Consider the following 13778-nt stretch of genomic DNA (forward strand, 5'->3'; position numbering starts at 1 on the left):
ATTGTTTCTAAGTAACCAGTATGATGTCACACTTAGGGAAATCTAAAAGACTAGACTACCACTCCACTTCTCCTGTTCAGCCTTACTAGGGCACCTGCTCATGACAGATCAGAATAGGTAATTATGTAAGATGGGGACTAAAACCGAGAGTAATGTGTGTAACTGAGGTGTGGTGTGTATGTGTGCATTATGTTACCTAAACATCTTTCTGTTGCCAAATATTTGGAGGGGGTTAAGGTAGGGGCAGGCCTTATAACCGCTCTTTCTCCTTCCCCAAACACCCCCCAATTTTATCCAAATCAACACAGTAGCTGAGGGAAGCTGGTACAAAAAGAAAGGATATCTGGAGCCCTCTGTCTTCTCTATAATCTAAGCACGGTCTTGAGAGTTATTTTATTCACATGAAAACTGGATGTTGTTGGACTCAACTCTCATCAGCCCCTGCCAGCACAACCAATGACTGGGGATAACTGGAGTTGTAGTCCAACATCTGGAGGGCCAAAGATTTCCTATCTGTGCCTTACTCTGCAATGTCATTGACTTTTTAGAGTGGGCTGTGTCTCTTTTCCAGGGGCGCTTGGACAAACCTCCAGTCATGGGTGACTTTGGGCCAGTCCCCATCTCTCAGCTTAACCTACTCATAGAGTTGCTGTGAGGGTAGAGTGGGGAGCGGGAGAGCCATGTAGAGAGCCTGGAGTTATTCAGAGGGGAAGTGTGATATAAATTGAACAATAAATAAATAAATATATGTAGTGGAAATTTCAGTATGTCATTTGACTTCTGTAAATTAGATTAACATAGTCCATTAAGACATTAAGACTTCATGCTCTTTTAAGCTGTCCTGAAATTCTGTTTCCCTAATGGTTCGTTTATAATGATATACTTTCACATTTATTTATTTAATAAGTTTTTTCCCCAAGTTGCATTTGTCATTTCAAATAATCTTTTTTTTTTTGTACCTAAAGTTTATTGATGAATATCAGACCAATTAAAATGAGAATACGTGCTTTTATTTCCAAAGGAATGTGAATTGCACCCAGAGTAAATGTTTTTTCTAATACTCAGAGATCACGCCTATTGTCCAAAAGAAGAAATATACTGCTACATGCAGTCTATTATCTGTCTAACCTTTTGATGTTTCTTTTTGAGAACAATCAGAAGAGGGTTAACACTGCTGGAATGGTTGCACTATGCCTTCCTCTTGCAACTTCAGTATCTACACTATACTTTAAAAATAGTAGTATATTGCTTTCAACAGTAGTGGCTCCCTACAAAGAATCCTGGGAGCTGTAGGTTGTTAAGGGTGTTAAGATTTAGGAGGAGAATCATATTTCCTTCACTCAGTTATAATCCCCATAGTGGTTTATCAGTCAATCCCTCTTCCCAGGAAACTCTGGGAACTGTAGCTCAGTGAGAGGAATATGAGCATCCCAAAAACTCTCAGCACCATTAACTAGTTCCCAGGATTCTTTGTGGGGAAGTCATGAGTTTAAAGTGGTATGATAGTGCTTTAATTGTACAGTGCTTTAATTGTGCTTTTCAGTGACAGGACAGAGAAAGGAGAAAAGTTGTTAAGTATTTAAATATTTATAAACTGCACTTTCATATAAAGTATAAAGTTATTATATACAGTTCCCCTGTGTTAGCACTGCAAAAAGCGTTAGCATGGAGGTAGAATTAATGACATTGTTTTGAGAACAGCTGCATTAATATTGGAATGCACATGCAGATTGAAGTGATGCCTGATGGGAGGTCAAATGTAATAGAACTACCTCTATGGTAAGCATGTTGTACTATCAGGATGCTTAACCTGGAACACTGCCGTTGGATAAGCAGGCTTTGATAGGGTCCAATAATATAGTTTATCAGCTTATATGTGATACCTTTTCCTAGACAATCAGAAGCTTGCAAAAGTTAACCATGCTTTACAATTTCAAATTATGTGTTCTGTCATGTGAGGCTCTCCTTGAAGATAGTCTGGAGGCTGCAGTCCAAAACCTGCAGCAATGTCCAAAAAGCCCTAGCCTGGCTTTTGGCAAGCATAGGCAAATGAAAACACACTGCTGCTCAACTGTGCTAGCTACTCATACATTTTCAGACAATATTCAAAGTGATGTTGAGAACTTTAAACCCCACTGTCACCTGAAGACTACATCAGATATCACCTCTCCCCATATAGGCCCATCTATCTGCTGAGGTCAACTTCAAAAATTCTGCTTCAGGTTCCCTTAGTTTGGTTATTAGTTTGGAGTATTAGAACTTCTGCAACAAGAAGCAGAGCTTTCTTTGTATTGCATTATATGTTATATTAAGGAACAATTCCTACAGATTGTATATGTAAGTTTATCTCCAGCTTTAGAAATTTGCATAAGCCTCACATTTTTGTGAAGGCGTATGGATTGGAGAATCTTGTGGAGGTTTGGTTGTTATATTGTTTCAGGTTCTTCTTTTTGTTGTGCTGTTCTGGTGATAGGGAGCCCTCCAGCTGGTGCCTGACATACAACTCCCATCAGCCCCAGCCAGCATCGTCAATGATCAGGGAAAATGGGAGCTGGAGTCCAGTGAAACCTGGACAGCCACAGATTCCTCATCCCACCCCCTTTGTGATTATAGTTTTTATATAAGAATTTATATAATTGCTTTTAAACTATGTTGGGTGCTATCTTGAGCACTGCAATTTTGCTTTATCAAAATATTATAAATAAGATACAATATGTTATGAAATGTCCCAATTCCTATTTTAGCAGGAGCATAAACTAGAATAACCATTGTTTGTTCTAAGAGGTCAACAGACTGGGTGACAAATAAGGAAGAAACTCTCCTCTGCAGCTTAGCAAGGGACACAGAAAATATAAGAGACAATCTGATAACATTAACCATGATCTGACATAGATAATGGCTTCTGAGCTGATTATCTTGTGTATAAATGTGTTCCTCCTAGATAAATAGAATGTAGGATTTATCAGCAACAACAGTAATATGAATTTAAAATACAGTGTGCACAAACAGAAAGTTCAGGTAGTTTTATTATGTATTATGGTGTTAAGATACCTAAATAATTACATTATAGAGAACCAAAACAAAAACAATGGCTTCTAAAGCATATTCACAACCAAGTATAATAAACAATTAATACAGATTGATTTATACATTAGTAACTGTATACAGAGATGCAAAATTCGCTTTAGTGAGAGACACAATTTTAAACCTTAGATAATTTGTGGCACAAAGCAAAAAACACAAAACCAGAGAAATACAAATCTCATAACTCTCTCTCTTTTTGATTAGACATTTACAAGCTGTTTGCACCCAAGTTTCTGAACATTCACAGTTTGAGAATCTGAGGTTCTGATTCAGATCTCTCCAGTTGCAGTGCATTACAGACAAATGCAATATACATAGGAATTGCAGTTTCAAGTACAATTTGGGAACTTTATACTTTACTGATGAAAACCAAATATTCATATAAAACCTCATTGCCACTGGACAACAATACATGCTGGTAATTATGGTAGTCTCGTTGTTAACAGAGAGGTTTTCCACTGCGTACATTAGTAGCACACACTTTCCCCACATTCACCCCCTTCAACAAAACTTCACCAACATCATCTAGACCTATCAAAGTAGTTAAAGGAACTATAAATCCATACAGTCCTCCTAAGAATATGCTTATGGGCCATCCAATAAAGTACAGTATGACGAACCAAATTATTCCCCAGGTGACACAGAGACAATCCATCTTCACCCTAGTAACACAATTAGTTGAGTTAATTCAGTAAGTTTTGATACAAAGGCATTTTATTTACTAGACTGTCAGATTACAGATTAAATTTCCTTTAATATTTCAGCATCCCTACAAAAATACATGGAACTATAAAGGATTGTGTTACAAATAAAATCCAATTATCAAAACATAAAAATTGAAAGTGTAAATATATAGTTTTTGTATATGGACATAATGGAAATTGGCATGTAGACAGTCAACTACTTTAATAAAGCTGGGATATTATATGAAATAGGGATATTTTTTTTGTATACACTCACATTAGGAGGGCATACATCACCAATAGACAATAGTACCTAAAATCACTTTTATGCTGTTTATTAGCTGGTTAAAGGAGAACAAAGACTGCTCCTCATATTTATTTTTACTTTTATTTTCAAAATACAAGACTGCATTTGAATAATACTAGGCATAATACAACTTGTCTAAGAAGTGATATACAAGCTCTTTCCAAGGGACGAAAATAAAAGCATTTCACTCCACAGCTCAACACAACTTGATTCCTACAAGTTTCAAATGCAGTGTGGGTGGGCTTCCGGTTTAAAATGGGCTTCTATAGATAGCTGTGTTATTATTCCATTGGTTATGCCTTTGGGGTCTGCTATCATGCAGGGTTGCCATACGTCTAGGAATCTCAAACATGTACTCTTTTTGGGGAGCTACATGCTAATCTGGGGGATTTTTACAATTTAAAGCAAATGTGCTTGTTTGGGGGGGGTTAATTTTTGTGCGTGCTGGCAACTCGGGTTCAGGCTCAGGCTTGGGTGTGGGCAACCTAGGCTCTATCTCTGTCTTGGGCTCTGGCACAGGCAACCCACTCTCTGGCTCAGATTGCTCAGGCTTGGCAGACGGCTGGGGGATGAGTGGGCAATTGCTCTCCGGATTTTTACCTCTGGAAATATGGCAACCCTGCTCTCATGATACTTCAGTATTGTGGTGCATAAATTTATATTTTCTTAGTACACCTGTGATTGTATATAAGACCACATTTAGAAATGATTACTGCATAGGAAGACCCATAATTATGAAAGCATTTCGAAAGCAAGCATATATAACCATAAAGGTAAAGGTAAAGGGACCCCTGACCATTAGGTCCAGTCACAGACGACTCTGGGGTTGCGGCGATTATCTCATTTTACTGGCCAAGGGAGCCAGCGTTTGTCCGCAGATAGCTTCTGGGTAATGTGGCCTGCAAGACTAAGCCACTTCTGGCGAACCAGAGCAATGCACTGAAACGCCGTTTACCTTCCCTTCAGAGTGGTACCTATTTATCTACTTGCACTTTGATGTGCTTTCAAACTGCTAGGTTGGCAGGAGCAGGGACCGAGCAACGGGAGCTCAACCTGTCGCGGGGATTCGAACCGCCGACCTTCTGATCGGCAAGCCCTAGGCTCTGTGGTTTAGACCACAGCACCACCTGCGTCCCTATATATAACTACCTTTTCCTAATAATAATAATAATAATAATAATAATAATAATAATAATAACAAAAATAATTTATTTATACCCCGCCCATCTGGCTGGGCTGCCCCAGCCACTCTGGGCAGCTTCCAACAATATATTAAAATACAGTAATCCTAGAGTTACTTTTTTAGAAGGAGTCAATTTAACAAACTGTTCTTGATGCCAGCTCAGATATCTAATAACAGAATCCAAAAAGTGTTACTTCAGTCCAGGAACAACATTAACTTTTGCAACTATGGAACATTATATCCAATGTTTGGCTATCTTTGAATCAGGCCTGGAAGTTAATTGACAATCCACACTGTTTTTTAATCAGGGCAACCAAGGCTTATTTAGGCCTGAACCCAAACTCAAATAGGTCAAGATAATCTGTTTCATCCAAGAGCACTTGCAATTGCTGCACTGAAACCTTCTCAATCACCTTCCTTAAAAGGGGTATTTGTGACTTTGTGGTAGTTGTCACAAACTGATAGGTCCAGGTGTGCTTGTATTTTCAGGTGTGGTTGGATCACTGCTACTTTCAAGGTGGCTAGGACCACACCCTATTGCAAGGATGTGTTGACCACACCCTTGATCCATCTGGTCATACCTCCTTGGCAAACTTTAATAAGAGAGTCAAGGGTTGAGGAAACAAATGGTTGGCCACACTGTTGCAAGCACCTCATCCATATCAAGCCAAATCTATGGAAACAGATTCCATGGTGTTACAGCAGATGTTGCACTGTACACCTCATTTGAGACTTCAGTGAATGTGGATGTGGTGTCAAGATTATTAATTAACTTGAAGATTCCAATCTGGATGAAAAGGCCAGGTTTAGATACAATTATTTTAAAGAATAATATACATGAATGAAATCTTTAGGCAGCTTTATCATCATGAACCTAAGCCAGAAGTCCAAGGATATATTCAAAAGAATGTATTTACTTCAATGAAAGATACATTCAGGAAAGTCTGAGTAAGTTAACCTGGTTGTCTCCTATGGAGATATGAAAGGTCGGGGGGGGGGGCGGAATAGAGGCCAGAAGGTGTGTATATATATATATATATATATATATAGGCAGACTGATTTCTGATTTCTATGAAATACACTAACAGATAAAATCAAGCATAATTTTTTTAATACATTTGTTGCAAGAAGGCATAAACTGTAGTGCGCGCAACAATCAGTAACTTTTTTATTATTTATTATCTAAATGTCTCTGTTCTTCCTAACGAATCCCACTACTAACTCACTTCTTTGCTCTGAGAATATCTGATTCAGCACAGATGACACTTGTCTCAAAAAAGAAACAATTACTACCACCGCTGGTGATGATTGCAATATGTACTTAGTAAGGAAAATGTGATTTATTTATTAAAATAGGAAAAAAGATAACCAGCAGATAAAGTTAAATGGTCCAGTAATAAAAAAAAAAATTTTCTGCTTAGCTGTTAAGTGCAAATAATAATAATCACCCCAAACTTACCTTTATGTTGTATGGAATTGTTGATTATAATGGCTTTTGAAAATCGGCCTTATTTTTCCAAGCAGTTACTAAAACAGAAGTAAACAAGCAAGCTAAGCCAACACCCACAAGCAAAATACCAGAAGTATTTTACAAATATGTTTCTTTCTCCTCATGCAAGTCAGCTGATTTGACCAGCAAGGCTATGCTAAGCAAAATGAGGTCATACACTGTAGTTTTCAAGCATTTCTAGTTGTAAGAAATGTTATGGAAATGTCTGGGAAAATGCTGGCAACTACGTAAGAATTAGGTACACATACACACACACACAAAAAAAAGCATTGTTCTTAGTTATTTGACTTTGTCTCCAGTATTCATGTAAAAATACACATCTCTTTTCTCCATTCTTAGCACATTTGGGTCTTGTTAGCTTGCTCTTATTTCTCAGTAACACCCCATATCCATCTCATTCTCCCTTGTCATTTTCATGCTCTAGAAGTTAGTAGCTGCAGCTGAATTGAACGCATGACAAATCCCGAATTCAGTCCCCATCATATTCACAAGAAGCAAAAGCAAAGAAAAGGAATACTTCCCTCCCCTCCTCTGTTTAAAGACTTAATTCCCCGATACTTGCACTATTTGTGTGGATGTTACAGAAGCAGGGCCCGTTATTTCTCTCATGAAGGAGCCTCTGTACGCTGAGATATTGAGATGTTCCAGAGGAAAATAAAGTACTACTGGACTCCTGTGCTCAACAATGTAAAGAGCAAGTACACTGAATAATAAAGAGTCTGTGCCATCCTGGTTAATTGCTTATATTTTTGTTTATATAATATTTTTGCAAACAGCTCTCTTCCCTGAGTCAATTATTTTGTGTCGCCTTCTCCCTTCTCTTCAAATCCCTTTACCTCAAAGACAGGCCTTCGTTTAATTCTCCTCTTGCCCGGCAACCGAGGCGTCTCTCACAAATCATACCTGTCAAGGCATCCTCCACCTTACCTGTCCAAAGCTTGTGTTAAAGTCAGGCGCTTTTGTAACGAGCCTGTTACACAGCTTTTGCTTTATTTGTTTATTATTATTTTTTACTTCAGGCAAACACACAAAGAAGCTGATTCTGTAGAGAATTCCTGCCCTCAAAGAGAACTCGTGGCAGGCTGTGTACAGGCTACAGCTATGAAGGACGCTCCTTCGCTCAAAGGATTCTGGGCCCTGTCGTTCACCCCTCACAGAGTCACAATGGTGCCATTTCTCTTGGCTCTGCCAATTCAAAAGTTTGTGGCTATAAATACGATGGGCTGCAGGGACAATGGAGATTGGGTTGCCTATCCTCCACAGTAAAGCTTATTAAGCCGGTGCAGGAGGACATTAGTATTTGTAACAGGCTCAAAGTGTTGCTAAATCAAACACAGGCCGTCATTTAGAGTCAATCCAGAGGCTGCTGCCGTTACCCTGAAGAAACAAGAGGCCTCCCCTCAGACTAGACTGAAGCAGGCCACAGGCCCTGTCCCATTCACTTATCTTAGGCTTCTGCTAAACACCCTTGTTTTGGAAACATTCCTAACCATTTGGCTGGTCCTGGATACAAGGCTAGAATTTGAACCAAGAATTAGCTTTTTAATTCTCTCTTCCTCTCTGCAGTCTCCTCAGTTTTGGTTCAGACCACACAGTGCAGTTTTAAGAACTACTCTCTCTCCCCGCCCACCTCCGTTTTGCTCAGTTTTTTTCAGGGGAAATGGTTGCAAAAAATAGCTTTGTAATTACACACACTCAGTGTCATAGAGTATATATAATACCTCTCCAAAAGTGAAAGGGAAATGAAATTTAGGCTCCCAAACATATACGCAGGAACAGGCCACATCATTTATATCAATTGTGGAGGAGGAGTGGAGGAGTTTGGATTTGATATCCCGCCTTTCACTCCCTTTAAGGAGTCTCAAAGCGGCTAACATTCTCCTTTCCCTTCCTCCCCCCCAACAAACACTCTGTGAGGTGAGTGGGGCTGAGAGACTTCAGAGAAGTGTGACTAGCCCAAGGTCACCCAGCAGCTGCATGTGGAGGAACGGATTACGAGTCTGCCACTCTTAACCACTACACCACACTGGCCCTTGTGTACAAATTAGGCCCTCAGTGATTTGATTCAGACTGCAATCCTTTGCACACTTACTTGAGTAAGAACTGTTGATGATAGGACATACTTATGAGAAATTATGCATAGGACTGCATTGTTGGGCTATGGTGCTAATAATATAGAAGGCAACCCCACTGAAACAAATTTGGCTTCCTCCCAAGAAGATTCAGGATTGGGGTGTTATACATTATGAAACACAGTATGAATTCCTTGTTTCATTTTTTGGAAACCCACTTCATTCTCCGATTCCTAGTGTTTCTATGCTGCTGCTGCTGCAAATGATGATGATATTAGTATCAAAGAACAGAGAGGGGAAAATAATGTGAAATCTAAAATAATACTTCTATTGCAAGAGGGGAGAGAGAACTCTGCCACCTAAAACATTTTTTCTGTTTGAAAAATTGCTGTTTAACATTCACTGTCCCCCCTCTTTGAACAGCCCTCAGCAGCTGAAAGTTAAAAACTGCTTTACTCTATGCTTATTTGCAGTATCTTTCCAGGAAGTTGTTAAACTGCCAGAGGTCACCTACACTGGGAAGAAAGTCAAGAGAGAGTCCAACCATACCGACAACAGATTTGTCAGCAGTCAGGGCAAGCTCAAACTTGCAGCTTCACTATCCTTCTATTACAGAATAGCATAAGAAGGTTGCAGAACTGCACATTTCAGTCAGAAAATGCACTCACACCTTGGCAATAACATTCCAGTTTAGTGTTTTAAACCTGCTCTCATTCTACCACAGAGAAGCTGGAATGAAAAGGCACTGTAGAATGATATTCTAGTGCTCTCTCTTTAAAGATCCTAGAACGCAGCTTGTGTTTGTCAGCATGGCTGAGTTCCAGGAAGGTTTTGCTGCAATGTCATTGACAAAGTCTTGACTCCAGAAATTCTTTATAAAGGCATGCAAGAGAAAGGTGTGGAAATATTTTCCAAAGCACTCCTAAAAAGGACTGTGGTATGAATAGAGTGTCATGGCTAAAATGGCAGCTGTTTCTTTAATGTGAATAAAGCTGGGTCAGCATGACTCAGCGGTCTGCACCAAGTTGTATATATAAGTGAGAAATGTTAGTTTGTGCTGAGGCTGTTGTTTGGGTTGGTTGGTTGGTTGGTGCTGGTGTGTATAGTTATTCAGTCGTGTTTTGCACAAAGACTTTTAAGAATAAAACTCTGCAAGGATATTCTTCTGGACTCTTTTATGCTGACAAGGGTCTGAGGACCAGGCTGAGGAGACAAAGGGAGGTCAGAACCCTTTCCTTCTTTTTTTTTTTGCTTTTTACAAACACTGACAGGTTATGGGCCCAGTGTTTCTGAGCATGTGCAGAGTGCAGAACAACTGACAGCATCTCAGCAGGGAGCTGGTGAGTCCTGGTGGTGTATGAAGCCAGTGGCTGTGCATTGGAGCAGTTAGTCGCAAGCTGTAACTGTCTGCAGTGACGCTGGAGTGGCTAGGATCTGAGGATCAGGAAAGCACTCAGCGTTGGCTACTGGAACAGTTTGAACTGCTAGAGGACCACAGTAGGTGACTCACAGAGCGGCTACACAAGTTGCAGAGCCAGGTGGGACCTGAGGGTCAACAGAGGCAGCAGCTAGAAGCCGGTGAGTGCCAGCCAGGACCATCCAGTTGGACTCTAAAGAGAGTCTTCCCAAGTTGTAAATATTGGGGGAGGCATCCCTTTTGAACTTCTCAGAAAACAACTGGCTGAGTTGGTCAATTAAAATGCAGCAGTTGTTAAGGAGAGATGGACTATGGGACTGTGTTGAAACTGAGGTTTAGAGACGGGACTCTGCTGAGAAAAAAACGGCTGGATGAAAGGGCTTGTGCCCAAATTATGCTGTGTTTGAGCAACTCTCAGTTATTGCATGTAGCAAATGCCAGCACAGCGTTTGAGTGCTGGAATTTATTAAGGGCAATGCATGTCAGAGAAACTGCTGGAACTATAATTTCTCTGACCAGAAGGCTGTTCAGGACTGTTATGAAGGAAGGTGAGAGTTTGGCAACTCATCTTCAAATGCTGAAATCTCTGTTTCTTCAACTACAGCAGAGAGGTAAGCATTATGATGAGACTGGAGGACTTCCGGGTTAGCGCCATCGGCAATGGTAGAATTCCTCTGATCCAGAGGAACCCGCTCCGCGAAAATCGGGTCTTGCCACCGCGGCGAAGGCGGAGACCCCTTAAAAATCCCAGGCGGAGGAAGCCTGGGAACGTGGGATTCGCCTGACACCAGGAGCGCCCCCCCCACATGCAAGGAGACCCCTTTTTGGGGGGTCCGAAGCGACGTCGGGTTGAGTGGCGCGGTGTCTTGAATCGACTGCTATTTTTACGGAGTGAAGCCGCACAGCCGTTGACTTTTTCCTGTGGACAATTGGACTCTAAAACAAGTACCCGTGAGTAGAACGGAAAATTGGGCTAAGAAACATTTTAATTTGGTACTCAAGCGGGAAGGTTCTAAACAGGAAGTCCGCCTTCCGTTTTTGTAAATAATCCGAAGTAAAAATTGTGCAAGCTAAAGCCTGGAAAAGCTGTTCATAAAGATCTAAAATTCCTCCTGTTTTAACCATCCAAACCCCTCTTTGAAGTAGGAGTAAAGAGGGGAAATTTGACTGTTTATACCTGCAGGAGAGAGAGTAAAGAAAGATAAATTTCCACCGTCTCAAACCTGGGAACGGGGCATCAGAGACAGTGACTTTTGGCGAAGTTCATTGAACGTGAAAGAAACATCTTTTGACAGACAGCTAAAGAAGAGATACAAATTTTCAATGTTGCCCTTTGCATTTAAAAGGAACTAAAAATTCGAAAAGTGAAAGTAACTTTCTTTTGTTGGATTTGCTTTTAAGATGGATACAAATAGAAACTGCCTCCTCTAGAGGGAGTTTGTTAAATTGTTGCTGGAGTGGATCTGGGGTTTTTCCAGCTGCGGTGATTAGGATCCTGGGAACAGACTGTGACCTTGAACAAAAATGTGTCTGGAAGAAACTTTGGTGCTTGCTCTTTGCAAGACGAGCGCCCTGTTAGAACAGTTGCATGAGAAGATGGATTTGATGACTGTTGCAGTTAAAAATTTTGGACAAACAGTGAATATTTATACAGGAATTACTCAGGAGCCAACTCAAGAACCTGATTTGATGGAGCAAGTGCAATTGCAGAAGACAGGGGAGGAAGTTGTTGTTGAACTTCAAGCAATACAAATGGAGAAGCCTGAGGCCCCACAGGAGCATAAGCCGTTGTTGTTGAAGGTTGAACCTGGAGCGGGCCAGGGGGGATTTGGAGTTGTGGGGGCCCTTAAGTTTGGAGGGTCCTTGAAGCATGTTTTTAAATACCCTCTGGACTACGCTGTTGACTGTGGGGAATGGAACTATGAGGAATGGGCTGATTTTTTGAGGAGAGATGGAGACATTTTCGAGTTGGAACATCCCCGAGATCTACTCTTCAATGAGAAAGGAAAGAAACTAAGAAAGAGATCAACAAAAGATAAGGTAAAGTGCAAGTATAAACAAGAAGAAGATCTGCAGAAGGGACATGGAAGAGACTTAAGAGCCTCAGACATAAGATTACCAGGTTGATGGACCAGAAGAAAAGGATAAAGGACTGACATAACCCGAGACCAGGAAAAAGAGACGCTGGATGAAGATTGGAAGAAAATTTTTAAAGTTTTATTTTGGAAATTAGTGTAAAATTAATGAATATTAGGAAAAACGTTGGAAGGAAATTATTTGGCTTTAGTAGAAATAATATAAGGAGTTATGTACAAATAAGTATTAAGTCTTAAGCTTTAAGGTATTTTATGGTAAGATAAGGTTAAAATAAATTAAGGCAAATTGAATGACAGAATATAGTAGTGAAAGATGGAAGGATTTGTTGACTTAATTAACAGGTTAGGGTTTTTTTAAGATAAATTATTTAATTGAAAATTGAATGTTATTAGGGGAAAATGCAAAGTTATAATATATTAAGACGAATTATCAAGATAAAAGGGAAAATGGAAAGGATTTGCTGAAATTACTAATTAAATTAGAATACAAAAAAGGGAGGTGTGAGGAGGTCAGGGAAACAAGTGAATGAAAGTTAAGATAAGAAAAGGATGATGTGTGTTTTTTAAAATTGTTTTTATACTATTTTTATTTCTTTTTGTGTGTACTTTGTATTTTTTGCTCTTTTTTTCTTTTTCTCTTTTATATTTCTGTAACCTTTCCAAAACTTCAATAAATATTATTTATTATATAAAAAAAGCATTATGATGAGACTGACCAAACCTGGGGGGCCACTAGGGGGCGCATTGGAAGATGGCCGACAATACCATCTCTCCGACCCACATGGGGTAATTAAGAGGCTGTTATGGGAGTAGGCAGCCTCCCTTGTTGCCCCAAGGAAATGGGGAACACTGCCCTTGCCTGCTGTGCCCATAAATCACCCCCTAATTCGAAAGAAGGGGGTGAGGGCCCTAGGCAGAATGCCCCCGTGTGGACCTCAGCTCTCCTGGACGCTGTCTCTGATCGCGCACTAGTTGCAGCAATTTGGAATAATTAATTACAAAAGAAGCAAATGCACATATTTCAAGTGAAGAAGGGGAGTGAAGTCTGCTAATTTAAGTGACCTCTGCGAAAGAAGACGATGGGCTGGAGAAACAGGAATATTTTATGATGAAGATACACCAAAGATGGGGTATGTTGACAACGGGGCTGAATGGGGGGGAAACCTTTTTTTACTTTTGTTCTATGTGATTTACAAGAACCCCTCCTCATTAGAACCGTCAGTTGAACTGACCCAAGCAGGATGATTAAGGTCTGTGTGGAGATAAACTTTAACCAAAAGTATGCTTTATGGAGACCAAGAAGCAATAAGTGCTTTTGGGAATGGCACAGCAATTAATTCGGAGTTGCCATCTTGCCAAAGGATTTATAGCCGGGAAGAAGAACGGATTTGTTTTCAGACTGCATTCCTAGTGAATCTCCTCAGAG

The 13778-nt window shown here is 40.1% G+C and overlaps 3 long non-coding RNA genes across 3 annotated transcripts in view; 2 read left to right on the forward strand and 1 right to left on the reverse strand.

The window, feature by feature from the left end:
• The first annotated feature begins 9 nt into the window (after window positions 1–9).
• LOC309344850 lies at window positions 10–7499 on the forward strand. Its single transcript, XR_014157907.1, has 2 exons — window positions 10–117; window positions 7192–7499. It is a non-coding gene; the product is annotated as an uncharacterized lncRNA (long non-coding RNA).
• Window positions 3009–8137, reverse strand: LOC309344808. The gene is made up of 3 exons (XR_014157886.1): window positions 7782–8137; window positions 6717–6784; window positions 3009–3746 (listed from the first exon to the last, which is right to left on the reverse strand). It is a non-coding gene; the product is annotated as an uncharacterized lncRNA (long non-coding RNA).
• A 1373-nt stretch (window positions 8138–9510) lies between these two features.
• Window positions 9511–13778, forward strand: part of LOC309345700 — a 46963-nt gene continuing 42695 nt past the window's right edge. Inside the window, exon 1 of the long non-coding RNA XR_014158350.1 lies at window positions 9511–9735. This is a non-coding gene — a long non-coding RNA (uncharacterized lncRNA). The remainder of the gene's footprint in view (window positions 9736–13778) is intronic.

Source organism: Podarcis erhardii, assembly GCF_964252035.2.
Source record: "Podarcis erhardii genome assembly, chromosome: 1".
Lineage (NCBI taxonomy): Eukaryota > Metazoa > Chordata > Lepidosauria > Squamata > Lacertidae > Podarcis > Podarcis erhardii.